This window comes from Bos mutus, chromosome 17 (assembly GCF_027580195.1).
Source record: "Bos mutus isolate GX-2022 chromosome 17, NWIPB_WYAK_1.1, whole genome shotgun sequence".
In the NCBI taxonomy this organism is placed as follows: Eukaryota; Metazoa; Chordata; class Mammalia; order Artiodactyla; family Bovidae; genus Bos; species Bos mutus.
The window spans coordinates 59,083,094-59,097,858 of NC_091633.1; positions in this window are offsets into that span (position 1 = coordinate 59,083,094).

The window sequence follows — 14,765 nt, forward strand, 5'->3', positions numbered from 1 at the left end:
AATTGGTATTGTGGTAGACTCCACTTGGATGAATTCTCCATCCAATCTCAACTCCCTCTCTGTAATCGTATATCAGCTTTCTGTTGGTCTGGTAATCATTAACCATAAACACAGTGGTCTAAAACAACACAAATTTATTGTCTTACAGTTCTGGAGGTCAGACGTCTGACATGAGTATCACTGAGTTAAAATAAGGGTGTCAACAGACTGCATCCCTTTCTGGCGGCTCCAAACAAGACTCTTTCCTTATATTTTTGAGCTTCTCCAGGCTGCCTACGTTCCTTGGCTTCTGGCCTCCTCCCACCTTCAGATCCAGCAAGGGATTGAGACTTTTTCACATCTCTCTACTCTGACTTCTCCTACCTCCCACTTACACTCTTAAAAGCCCGTGGGATTACATCAAACTCACCTATTTTCAAATCAGCTGAGTAGGAATCTTCCACCTGTCTTCTGCCTTAACTCCTCTTTGCCCTGTATCATAGAACATTAACAGGTTGTAGAGACTAGGGCGTGGACATCTCTGAGGGCCATAAGTTCCTTCTACAAAACCAAGGCTATCCCACCTCTTTTTTTCGGCTGCCTTAGATATTGATGCCTAACAGTGTGAGCCAAGCCTTCTCAAGAGAGGCTGTGTAGGACATGCTTATGATATCAAGGAGAGTTTATGACAGCAAATTATATCTTCCCAATGTAAATTCTAGAAATGTCAGCTATCATTGAAATAGCAATCATTGCTGAAACGTACAAGAATATATCATGGCTTTTCAACTATAAGAATGGTTATTTGAAAGCACATAGGAATATTTTATGTATTATTGAGGGCTTTCCAAGTGGTGCTAGTGGTAAAGAACCCACCTCCCAATGCAGGGCAAAAGAGATGTGGGTTCAATATCTGGGTCAGAAAGATCCCCTGGAGGAGGGCATGGCAACCCACTTCAGTATACTTGCGTGGAAAATCCCATGGACAGGGGAGCTTGGTGGTCTATAGTCCAGAGGGTCACAAAGAGTCAGACGTGACTGAAGCAACTTGGCATGCACTCACCAGCAGTGATGACAGTAAATAGGAAAATAGAATAAAACAACAAGAACTTTAATATAAGGAATCAAATTGGGGCAGAAATGAACATCCATTGTAATTGAATGTATTATAACCAAGTATTTTAAAAAATTAAAGAGACATTCAATTAACAGTTGGATTAAAAAATCATCCAATGACCTCAATTATTCTGTATATTATTGACAAATTACATGCAGAATCAATTCAAAGCATCATGCTTGATACTGATAGATTCTTTGACTTACTACAAACTCTCTGAGGGCCACTGCTTATTTTACATCTTCCCTTATCTGCAAAGTGTAGGATAGTAATTTTGAGGTAGTTATCCATGTCTTGGTTTAATTTTTTTGAATTACTAAACAAAGATGAGCAAGATTAGTCTCTGCTCTCAACTTATAATAAAGTGGTACAAAAACGATTCTGCCCATCTACAAGCAAATATGAGGATTATTTATTATCTATGATCTAATTCTTTATCCCCTTAAAGAACAGCCAGCATAGTCTAGTCTTATATATAACAAGATATGGTAGAATGAAGGCAAGAGTTCTAAAGCCAGAGATAAAGAAAGAATGAATAGAAAATAAGGAATGAGAAAAGAAAAAAGATGTAGAAAGAAAAGAGGGCATCACTATTGTGAATAAGTAAAAGAGAATGTTTCCTTGGGATTTAAACAGTGGTTATATAGTGTCTACCTTCTTTTTTCACTAGGCATGACAATTAAAAATACTGGCATAAAATAGCATCATGTGGTATTATGGTATTATTCTCATAGAGAAATAGAATAAATTAATGCCAACTTGAAAGTCAGCATCATGTCAAGCAACAGTGTTTTAGCTGATACTCCATTAGAAAAAGCCATTTATGTCTCCATAAAGAAATATCCACTCAAAAATGATGTGACAATTTTTAGATATTCCCATTGCCAGTAGACACTGGGAGGAAAAAACAAATAGTCATGAGCTGTGGGCACTAATTATATTTATGTAAATCACAGGTGGTCTATATTCAGTGTCTCCTCCTCAATTTATTTCTGATGAAAGAGGAGAACTTTCTATCAAGACTGAATCATCTGTGTTTCCCCAATCATGCCTTCTTTCATTCCCCTCCTATAACCTGGAATATCTTTCCCACTTTTTCTCCAGAACAATTCCTAATTCTGAATTTAGACATCGCTCTGAGGAGCACTCCCTGGCACCACCTCTCGTGCACATTCCTATAGTGGAATAGAAGCATATATCACCACGTACAGTACATTGGAACACAGACAACTGTTCACTTGTCTCCTGCACATGTTGTTGTGTCTGTGTGCTCAGTCGTGTCCGACTCTTTGTAACCACACGGACTACAGCCTGCCAGTCTCCTCTATCCATGGAATTTTCCAGGCAAGAATACAGGCGCGGGTTGCCATGTCTTTCCCCAGGGGACCTTTCTGACCTAAGGATCAAGCCCACGTGTCTCTTGCATCTCCTGCATTGGCAGATGGATTCTTTTACCACTGGCACCTCTCTCCTTCACCCTACTCCTTGAACTGTCTCTCTGCTATGTGACACCAAAGTCCCTACTGTTTTTCTCATTGTATTCTTAATGCCTGGCATGCAGTGAGTAATCAGTAATTGTTAGTTGACTAAATAGGTCAATGGACAATAAACAAATGAAGGAAGAATGGGAGGGATGGAAGAAGTCTGGGAGAAAAGATGATGGACAATGCTTGAAAAAGTGAGAGTGCTCAGTCATGTCTGATTCTGCGATCCCATGAACTGTAGCTTGCCAGGCTCCTCTGTCAATGGGATTCTCCAGGCAAGATTACTGGAGTGGGTTGCCATTCCCTTCTCCAGGGAATCTTCCCGACCCAGGGATTGAACCTGCATCTCTTATGTCTCCTGCATTGACAGCCGATTCTTTACCACTGCACTGCCTACCATATAGGTTTTCTTGTCTATAAGAGAAGTGCCACTCCTCACCATCTGTGACTTATAAAAATGTGTTTATCGCCAGATGTTGACCATCCTCAGTATACCCCATTTTCAAAGAATAGCACAGACTACACAGTGCCCTCCTCTGTAATTCAAGAAAGATTCCACTCACTCACTAGCAAGCAACCAATGTGACTGTGTGAAAAAGAAACTCTGAGAGACAATTAAATGGAGTAAGTACAGATGTAATCTTTCCTGATTTTGATAGGGCATTCTCATTGCTTCACAAAACAAAGTTAAAGACATTTAGAAAAGTAGGCTTGGGGCCATGTTACATTAAATAAATGAATGACTGATTTGGGGGTCACATTCAAAGGCCAATTACTGCTGCTGCTAAGTCGCTTCAGTTGTGTCCGACTCTGTGCAGCCCTGTAGACAGCAGCCCACCAGGCTCCCCCATCCCTGGGATTCTCCAGGCAAGAACACTGGAGTGGGTTGCCATTTCCTTCTCCAATGCATGAAAGTGAAAAGTGAAAGTGAAGTCACTCAGTCATATCCGACTCTTCGGGACCCCATGGACTGCAGCCTACCAGGCTCTTCTGTCCATGAGATTTTCCAGTCAAGAGTAGTGGAGTGGGGTGCCAGTGCCTTCTCCAAAGCCAATTACTAGTGATACATTATCAATTTGGAGAACACTTCCAAGTTGTGCTTCACAGGGATAATCCCTATATTTCTTATCTTTACTAATGTTCGAAATTTTTAAACATTGAATATATAACGTTGTTTGTATTCTGTTAAAGATAAGTTTCAAATGACTTTGATGAGCTGGGTAAATTTCTTATACAATGAGGTGAAAATGAAGACAAAATGTGTATGCTTAGAAACTAAAATAAATCATTCATATGCAGAATAAAGCACAGTTGACAGGTTTTTAAGGACAAAACACCTGGGAGTGAGTCAAGACTAGATTTGATCACGAGCAGAATGAGTTTGCAATACAATGCCCTAAACCAGTTGTTCTCAACAAGAGATGGTTTTATCACACAGGACGCATTTGGCAGTTTGTCTGGAGACATTTTTGACTGTCATGATTGAGGAGGGTGCTACTGGCATGTAGTGGATAGAAGCCAGGGGAACTACTACACCTACACACAACAAAAGCTGTCCACAACAGAGAACTCTCTGGTCCAAATTTTCAGTGGAACTGAAACTGAGAAGCAAATAAGTAAAAACATTATGTGATATAAGGATGTATTAAAATGAATGACATTAGGGACTTAAAATTCCCCTCAACAATATTCTGTACCAAATCCTTATCAGAATATTGGGTTCTGTTTAGGATGTTACCATTTAGAAAGTACAGCCTGTGAAGGATTGGAAATAGTATCATGATAGCCCAGGTCTTGAGCTTCTGCTGGTGCAAGGCACATGAGGCTGTTACTCTGTCTCTCACCTATTAGAATATCTGGAAATAATTCATGTCTGTTTTGAAGATCAGTTCTATGTCTTGGGTTAGAATCAAGAAAATCTAAGATTCTCGGATAAAAAAATGCCCATCAATACATTGTCTGATAAACAGACTGAAAAAGAAAATGGAATAAAATTTAAGTTGAATGTTTTAGAGAATTAAGCCAGTTCTCAACTATGCACTAAAAGAAAATCTCTAAAAGTTAAAACACATAGAAAAAATATCAAATATACTGAAAATATAAATACCACAAAATTCTAAGTGAATGAGCCAAAAGTCTTACATTACCAACATCAAACTATCCCAAAAGCTTAACATGTTTTAATAATATGCATTTTATAGTTAGAAATGTGGTTTAAAAAAAAATGAAGAATGAGGGATTCCAGAGCAAAAGAAACAAATCACTTTAGAGTAGACAACGGTTAGAAAAGGGATAAGGTGCTGGAAATAAAGTTAAAAGTGATCATTTTAAAAAGTGGGAAACGACAAGCAAGTTTTTGTGGTGAGAAAAGTTTATTTTCTTGAAGCCACATTGAACAAAATGACACAGTGGAACCGTTTTGTGTGGTCCTGTTCATATTTCCATTGGATAGGCACTGTGCTGATTCTACTATATGCTTTGCAGCCAAATATGACAAAATGTGACTTCAAGCAAAAATATGTATAAAATATTGTTTATTGTTTAAATTTCAAAACAAGAATTACATTCAGAATAAGAACTGCATACTAGTTAACATTATAATCCACACCCTAAGAATGTATGTCCATAGCTTCAAGTCTAAACATTTTCTAAATTTTCTTTAAGGCTTAATATATTATTTAATTCATTAACCTGGTCAATATCACAAATGCACTAAATTCTAGTTTGATGCTATATCATTCAAAAACTAAAAGGGCATAATTTTTATCATTGTCATTAATATGAGTTGGAAATGAAGAAAAATGTAAGAAGGCTTCAGATAAGTCTTTTTTACCTCATAGCCAGTGGTTTCAACCTCTTCCACAACAAAACCTTTTCCCAGAGATACCAACACAAAATTAAAAATCTTCCTTTGCATTTTCTTACCTAGGCAGTGGGGCAAGTGTCAACTCTTGAATAATTAGGAATTAACCACAGTTGACATTTTCTAAATCAAAGCCTTTCTCAATTCTGAAAAAGTCCCTGCTTTATCTCTTCATATTTGGGAATTTCTAGTTCTCTCTATTCCTCCCATATTTTCTGGAGCTTCTCATGAAGCAAACGTCTGATCTCATTTTAACTTTTAAGTTAAAACTATATTAATTTTAAATTAAAATTCATCTTTCAACCCCTCTTTCTTACTCTTTTTTTCTTACCTTTTCTCCCGTTTCCCACCTCTGTGCTGCATTATTGTTACCTTCTCAGATCAATCTTTCAGTTCATGAACTCTTTCCTCAGTTGGGTCTAGCATACAGTTTAATGTATCCAATCAATTTTGTATTTTGAATACCTATATTTTTCATTGCTAGAAGCTCTGTTATTTTTCAAATCTACCTTTTCTTATTGATATCTTTTTTATATTTTGTGTTCCTTCTTTTATGCTCTTAATTATTTAATTTTCTTTAAAATATTAGTTGGTGATTCTTTTTTAATTTTCTTACCATTTAAATCATGGAAAAACAAAATTCCAGTCAATTTGTGGATTTTATTGATGTGGGACATTGCCCCCTCACTTCAAATACAAACCTATGCTGAACAAAATAGTACAACCAAACAAAATTAAGTAACTGAGTTATAAATTCTTAAAAGAAAACATGCAGGTGCTAGACATGAAGAAGGAACTTGAAAAGTGGTGTTATGGGTTGAATTGTGCCTTCCCCAAAACTCATACACTGAAGTCCTAACCCACAGTACCTCAGAACATGATCTGATTTGGAATTAGTTTCTCTGCAAATGCAATTATTTGAGTTAGGATAAGGTCATAATAGGAGTAGGGCAAGCCCCTAATTCAATGTGACTGGTATCTTTATAAAACAAAGAAGTTTAGACACAGACACACACATGTAAAAAATATCATGTGAAGATGAAGGCAGAGGCTAGGGTGATGTTCTTACATGCTAGCTAAGCTAAGTCATTTCAGTCGTGTCTGACTCTGTGCGACCCCATAGATGGCAGCCACCAGGCTCCCCTGTCCCGGGGATTCTCCAGGCAAGAACACTGGAGTGGGTTGCCATTTCCTTCTCCAATGCATGAAAGTGAAAAGTGAAAGGGAAGTTGCTCAGTAGTGTCCGACTCTTAGCGACCCCATGGACTGCAGCCCACCAGGCTCCTTCATCCATGGGATTCTCCAGGCAAAATACTGGAGTGGGGTGCCATTGCCTTTTCCATCTTACACGCTAAAGAACATCAAAGATAGCCAACAAAGCACCAGAAGCTGGGTGAGAAGCATGGAACAGATTTTCTTTCCGGGCCCTTAGAAAGAACTAAGCCTGCTGATACCTTGATCTCAGACTTCTAACCTCTAGAACTATGAGACAATAAATTTTCATTGTTTAAGTCACTCAGTCTGGGGTACTGTGTTACAGCAGACCCATCAAACTAATGAAAGTGGTAAGCTGAAGCCAAAAAAAAAAAAAAATGAGGTTCACTAAGTAATGAGGACCAGTGATAAGCCTTACTATCTAAGAGCTAGAGTGTCAAACCTGGGAAAGAAAAGGAATTCAAGGCTAGACTTTTATCCTGGGAGCTAAAACAGAACTGCATACATAAGGTCACGGATCCAAGAGTGCTTCTAGTAACTAAAAAAAAAAAAAGACTAGACAAAATCTACTAACTGAGCTGTAGAAATAAAGTGTATCTACCTAAAGCTCTGGGCAGAAAAAGAGTCTACATATAAGATCTTATCATCTATGAATGGAGATAATCTTACTTGCTTCTTTCACATGGATGTCTTTTATTTCTTTGTCTTGCCTAATTGCTCTTGATAGGACTTTCAATACTGTATTGAATTGTTTTTGCTCGGTTGCTAAGTCATGTCCAACTCTTTGGGACCCAATGGACTATAGCACTCCAGGCTTCTCTGTCCTTCATCATCTCCCGTAGTTTGCTCAAACTCATGTCCATTGAGTCAATGATGCCATCCAACCATCTCATCCTCTGTCACCCTCTCCTCCTCCTGCCATCAATCTTTTCTAACATCACGGTCTTTTCTAATGAGTTAGCTCTATGCATCAGGTGGCCAAAGTATTGGAGCATCAGTTTCAGCATCAGTCCTTCCAATGAATATTCAGGGTCAATTTCTTTTAGGATTGACTGGTTCTACCTCCTTCCAGTCCAAGGGACTCTCAAGAATCTTCTCCAGCACTACAGTTCAAAAGCATCAATTCTTCAGTGCTCAGCCTTCTTTATGGGCCAACTCTCACATCCGTACATGAGTACTGGAAAAACCATAGCTTTGATTTTTTACTATATGGATCTTTGTCAGCAAAGTGATGTCTCTGCTTTTCAGACACTGAACAGACATAGCAAAAGCAGGAATGCTTACTTTTTTCCTGATCATAGAGGAACAGCATTCAGCCTTTCATGATTGAGAATGATGTTTGCTATGGGGTTTTTCATATATTTATATTACTTTTATTATGTTTTTCGGGTAGTCTCCTTTTGTTCCTAGTTTGTTGAATGGTTTCATCATGAAAGGGTGTTGAATTTTGTCAGTTGCTTTTTCGTCATCAATTGAGATGATCATATGGATTTTTTTCCCCTTCATTCTGTTAATGTGGTATATTACATTGATTTTCATATGTTAAATTATTCTTGTACTCCAGAAATAATCTGACTTGGTGACAGTGTATAATCCTTTTAATATGCTATTGAATTCAGTTTCTTAGTATTTTGTTGACAATTTTTGCATCAACATTCATAAGATATTGGTCTACTTTCTTTTTTTGTAGTTTCTTTTTCTGGCTTTGTTATCAGGGTAATGGTAGCTTCATAGAATGAATTATGAAGTATTTCCTTCTCATCAATTTTTGGAAAAGTTTGAGGATTGACACTAATTCTTATTTAAATGTTTGGTAGAATTCACCTGTGTAGTCACCAATTCCAGGGATTCCCTTGTTAGGAAATTTTTGATTAATGATTCAATTTCATTACTAGTTACAGGTCTATTCAGATTTTCTAATCCTCCATGATTCAGTCTTGGTAGGTTTTGTGTTTCTAAGAATTTGTTCATTTCGTTTAAATTATCTAATTTGTTGACATACAATCACTTACAGTACTGTCTTATAATCCTTTTAATTCTAATAAAGTCATTAGCAATGTTCCCACTTTCGATTCTGATTTTAGTAATTTGACTCTTCTCTTATTTTCTTAGTCAGTCTAGCTAACAGTTTGTACATTTTGTTTGATCATTTTGATCATTTGATCATTTGTTGATCATTTTTGTTTTAATTAGAATATTTATTGAAACATTTTATTTGAATGTATCATACCCATTTTCATATTTTCATACCCATTTCCATACTACAGATAACTTTTTGTTTTGTTGATTTTCTTTATTGCTTTTCTATTCTCAATTTCATTTATCTCTGCTCTACTTTTTATTATTTCCTTCCTTCTTCTAACTTTGAGTTTAGTTTATTCTCTTTTTCTAGTTTCATAAATTGTAAAATTAAGTTTATTTGATTTATAATTTTTTTGGTTTTTTAATGTAAGTATTTATAACCATAAATTTCCCCCTTAGCACTATTTTCACAGCATCCCATAAATGGTATGCTGTGCTTTCATTTTGATTTGTCTCTGTCTTAGTGAGCTTGGGATGTTGTAACAGAAAATCATTGACTGGGTGGCTTAAGCAAAAAAAATTTATTTTCTCACAGTTTTGGGGAGTGATCAAGTGCCTGCAGAGCTGGTGTCTGGTAAGAACTTTCCCTTTGGGTTTTATCCTTACAATGTGCTAACATGAACTCTTCTTATGAATGTGGAGAGAGGGAGAGAGAGAGACATAGAAAGAGAGACAGGAAGAACTCTCTGATATCTCTTTATAAGGCACTAATCCTTTTGGATCATGACACTCTTTTCTTACCTCATTTAACCTTAGTTCTTCCCTAGAGGCCCCATCTCCAAATACAGTCACACCGGGGTTAGGGCTTCAACTTATGAATTTTGAGAGGACATAAACCTTAAGTCCATAACATTATGCCCTCAAAATTCATGTCCTCCTCACATGCAAAATACATTTATTCCATTTCAACAGCCCCAAAAGTCTTAACACCAAATTCTAAAGTTTAAAGTCCAAAGCCTTATCTGAAAATTATCTAAATCACATATGGGTGAAACTCCAGGTACAATTTGTACTGAGGCAAAATTCCTGTCCAGCTATTAACCAGACAGGTCATGTTCCTCCAAAACACAACTGGTGGGACAGGCATAGAATAGACATTCTCATTCCAAAAGAGAAACGCTGGAAGGAAGAAAGGGGTGATGGCTCCCAAGCAAGTTCAAAATCTAGCAAGGCAAATTACATTAGATCTTAAGGCCCAGTTGTAACCCTATTTTGTCTGATGCTCTGCCTTCTGGACCCACTGTGATGGTTGACCCACCTTCTGGACTCACTGGGGCAGAGGCCCCAACTCCACAGCTCTACTGGGTAAGAGTCATGCCCCTGCAGTTCTCCCAGGCAGGAACTTGTCCCCACAGCTCTGCTGGGAAGAGGCTGTCTGGCTCATTGAAACTGAGGCCCTGACCCTGATGATCCCTGAATTACCTTCCGAACCATTTTTCCCTTTTCTTGAAGGACAGCACATGTTTACAGCCAAATAGCCATACTGTCCTTTCCTGTAAAATCCAAGAATTCCAAAATTAGTTCACCCCTTCCTTCATTTAGTTCACCCCTGTCCCCTTCCATTCAAACTGGTAGTGTTTCTGCTTTTATAATCCCATAATCTTTTCACTGAGTTACAGTCTAACCACACTCTTGGTGTTCTCTTTACAGCATGCTTTCTTATTTTTTTGCAATATGAAAAGGCTAAGAATTTTACAAATCTTTAAGTTCTGGTTCTTTTTTGTTTAACAATCCCTTCTTTAATTCATAGCTCTCCTCTTGCATTTTACTGTAAGCAGTCAAGGGGCCCTGGTTTCACTTTCAACATTATGCTTAGAAATCTCCTCAGCTAAATATCCAATTTCATCGTTCACAACTTCCATGTTTCACAAAATACTAGAACACAAGTCAGTCAACTTCTTTGCCCTTTTATAACAAGGATCGCCTTTCTTCCAATTTCCAATAACCTGTTTTTTATTTCCATCTAAGATCTCCCTAGAAAGGCCTTTAACATCTATATTTCTATCAACATTCTCTTTATGTTTATTTATGTATTCCCTAAGAAGGTGGAGGCTCTTCTCTTTGCTCTAAGATTCCTCAGCAGAACACCTTTAACATCAATATTTCTACCAACAGCCCCTTCATGGCAATCGAGGCTTATTTCTTTTTAGCATGTATCCCCACATTTTCCAGCCTCTACCCTTTACCCAGTTCCAAAGCCACTTCTATATTTTCAGGTATTTTTTTTTTTTACAGCAGCAACCTACTTCATGGTACCAAAATCTATCTGCTAGGGCAGCTGTAACAAAATATCACAGACTCTGCGGCTCAAATAACAATAATTTATTTTCTCACAATTCTGGAAGCTGGAAGGATCAAAGTGAGAGCTCTCTTCCTAGTTTACAGATGGTCACCTTCTCAGCGTGTCCTCACATGGCCTTTCTCTGGAGAGTGAAGAAAGAGAGGAAGATAGAACTCTCTAGTGTTTCTTCTTATAAGGATACTAATTCTATCAGCTCAAGGTCCCACACTTACTACATCATTTAACTGTAATTACTTCCTAAGAGTCTCATCTCAAAATACAGACACACTGGCGGTTGAATTTTCAATATATGGATTTGAGGGGGACACAAACATTAAGTCTATAATAGTCTCTAAAAGACAAACACACACACACACAAAATGTGATTCACTCAGTATTATCCAACTCATTGTTACTGCATGGACTGAAGCCCACCAGGGTCCTCTGTTCATGGAATTCTCCAGGCAAGAATACTGGAATGGGGGAGGGGGGTTCAGATTGGGGACACATGTACACCCAAGGCTGATTCATGTCGATGTGTGGCAAAAACCACCATGATATTGTAAACTAATTATCCTCCAATTAAAATAATTTAAAATAAAAAAGAAATTAAAATATTATAATACTGCATAATATATTATTATCAATACAAATTGTACCAAAATTTATCATCATTAAAAAAAAAGAATACTGGAGTGGGTTGTCATTTGCTTCTCCAGGGGATCTTCTTGTTCCAGTGATCAAACCCAAGTCTCCTGCATTGCAGGTGGATTCTTTACCATCTGAGCTACCAGGGAAACCCATGATAATAGTCTCTAAGCACTTTCTAATTTCCCTTGTGATTATTTTCTTTAATCCATTGGTTGTTTAATTTCCACAAATTTGTGAGTTTTTCAGTTTTTCTTGTTACTGATTTTTAACTTCATTATACTGTGGTCAGAGAAGATACTTTGCGTTGCTGTAGTTGTTCAGCTGCCCAGTCATGTTCAACTCTTTGCGACTCCATGGGCTGTAGCACACCAAACGTCCTGTCCTTCATCATCTCCTGGAGTTTGCTCAAACTCATGTCCATTGAGTCGATGATGCCATCCAACCATCTCATCCTCTGTCATGCTCTTCTCCTCCTGCGTTCAATCTTTCCCAGCATCAGGGTCTTTTCTAATGAGTCAGCTCTTCACATCAAGTGACCAAAGTATTGGAGCTTCAGCTTCAGCACCAGTCCTTCCAATGAATATTGAGGGTTAATTTCCTTTAGGATTCACTGGTTTGATCTCTTGCAGTCCAAGGGACTCCCAAGAGTCTTCTCCAGCATCACAGTTTGAATGCATCAGTTCTTCAGTTCTCAGCCTTTTTTATGGTCCAGCTATCATGTCCGTACATGACTACTGGAAAAACCACAGCTTTGACTATGTGGACCTTTGTAGGCAAAATAATGTCTCTGCTTTTTAATATGCTGTCTAGGTTTGCCATTGCTTTTCTTCCAAGGGAGCAAGTGTTTTTTAATTTCATGGCTGCATTCACTGTCTACAGTGATTTTGGAGCCCAAGAAAACAGTCAGCCACTGTTTCCATTGTTTCCCCATCTATTTGCCATGAAATGATGGGACCAGATCCCATGATCTTTGTTTTTTGAATGTTGAGCTTTAAGCCATCTTTTTCACTCTCCTCTTTCACCTTCATCAGAAGGCTCTTTAATTCCTCTTTGCACCATAAGGGTGGTGTCATCTGCATATCTGAGGTTATTGATATTTCTCCCCTCAACCTTCATTCCAACTTGTGCTTCGTCCAGCCTGGCATTTTGCGTGATGTACTCTGCATATATGTTAAATAAGCAGGGTGACAATATACAGCCTTGTTGTATTCCTTTCCAGTTTTGAACCAGTGCATTGTTCCATGTCTGGTTCTAACTGTTGCTTCTTGATCTGCATACATGTTTCTCAGGAGGCAGGTAAAGTGGTCTTATATTCCCATCTCTTTAAGAATTTTCCGCAGTTTGTTGTGATCCACGCAGTCAAAGGCTTTAGTGAAGTCAATGAAGCAGAAGTAAAGGTTTTTCTGGAATTCTCTTGTTTTTCTTTTTGATCCAATGGATGTTGGCAATTTGATCTCTGGTTCCTCTTCCTTTTCTAAATCCAGCTTGTACATCTGGAAGTTCTTGGTTCACATACTATTGAAGCCTAGCTTGAAGGGTTTTGAGCATTACTTTGCTAGCATGTCAAATGAGTGCAAGATAATTGTATGATATCTTTATTTTTAGATCTATTGAGGTCTCATTTGTGATGTAATATATGTCTATTCTGGAGAATACTCATCTCAAATTCACTTGACAAAAATGTGCATTTCATTGTTATTAAATGGAATATTTCATTGTTATTAAATAGAGTGTCCTGTATCACACCTATTATTATGGCCTACTGCATTGTTCAAGCCCTCTATTTCCTTAGTGTCTGGTTGTTCTATACATTATTGAGAGTTAAATATCTTTGGCCACCTGATGGCAATGAGCCAATTCATTGGAAAAGACCCTGATGATGGGCAAGATTGAAGGCAAAAGGAGAAGGGAGCAGCAGAGGATGAGATGGTTAGATGGCATCACTGACTCAATGGACATGAATTTGAGAAAAATCCAGGAGACAGTGGAGGACAGAGTAGCCTGGCATGCTGCAGTCCATGAGGTTGCAAAGAGTCAGACATGACTTAGTGACTAAAAAAACAACATTGGTGTCTCTAACTATTATTGTAGAAAATGTCTCTCTTCAATTCTGTCAATTTTTGCTTCATATATTTTGATGGTCCATTATTAGGTGTATAAGTATTTATAATGGTAATATCTTATTGATGTACTGAATCTTTTATTAATATACAATGTCTTCATTTGTCTTTTGTACCTTTTTGATTTAAAGTCAATTTTGCCTAATATTAATATAGCCACCTCTACTAAATTTTGATTAGTATTTGCACGGAATAACTTTTTCCATTCTTTCATTTTCAACCTATTTATGTCTTTGGATCTAAAATGAGTCTCTTGTGACAGCAGTTGGTTGGCTCTGTTTATTAACACATTCTTCCAATCTCTGTCTTTTGATTGGAGAGTTTAATCAATCTACATTTAAAGTCCTTGTTGATAAGAAGGACTCGCTTCTGTCATTTTGCTATTTGTCTTCTATATGCTCTATAGCTTTCTTGTCCCTCATTTCCTGCATTACAGTCTCTTTTGTAAAAATTAAGCTAATTTTTCTATAGTGAAATGCTTTCATTCTTTTATAATTTCCTTTTGTGCATATTCTATAGCTATTTTCTTTGTGGTTATCATGATAATTACATTTGACATCCTAAAGTTATAATACTTTAATTTGAATTCATACTGACTTAACTCCAAAAACATTAAAAAACTCTGCTCATTTATAGGTATGTCCTCACTTCTTTCAGTTATTGATGTCACAAAATTTTATTGTGTGTCCAATATTGTGTATATTGTGTGTCCAAAACTTAAACTAATAATTTGTTTTTTGAATGCATTAGCCTCTTGAAATTATATAGAAAACAAAATGTGAAGTTACAGACAAAAGTTACAATACTTTTACAGCAAGAAATTTTTAAAATGTATTAGCCTCTTAAATCATGAGGAAAACAAAAAAATAAAAGGAATCATAGACTATTGTTCAGTTCAGTTCAGTTGCTCAGTCATGTCTGACTCTTTGCAACCCCATGAACCACAGCACACCAGGCCTCCCTGTCCATCACC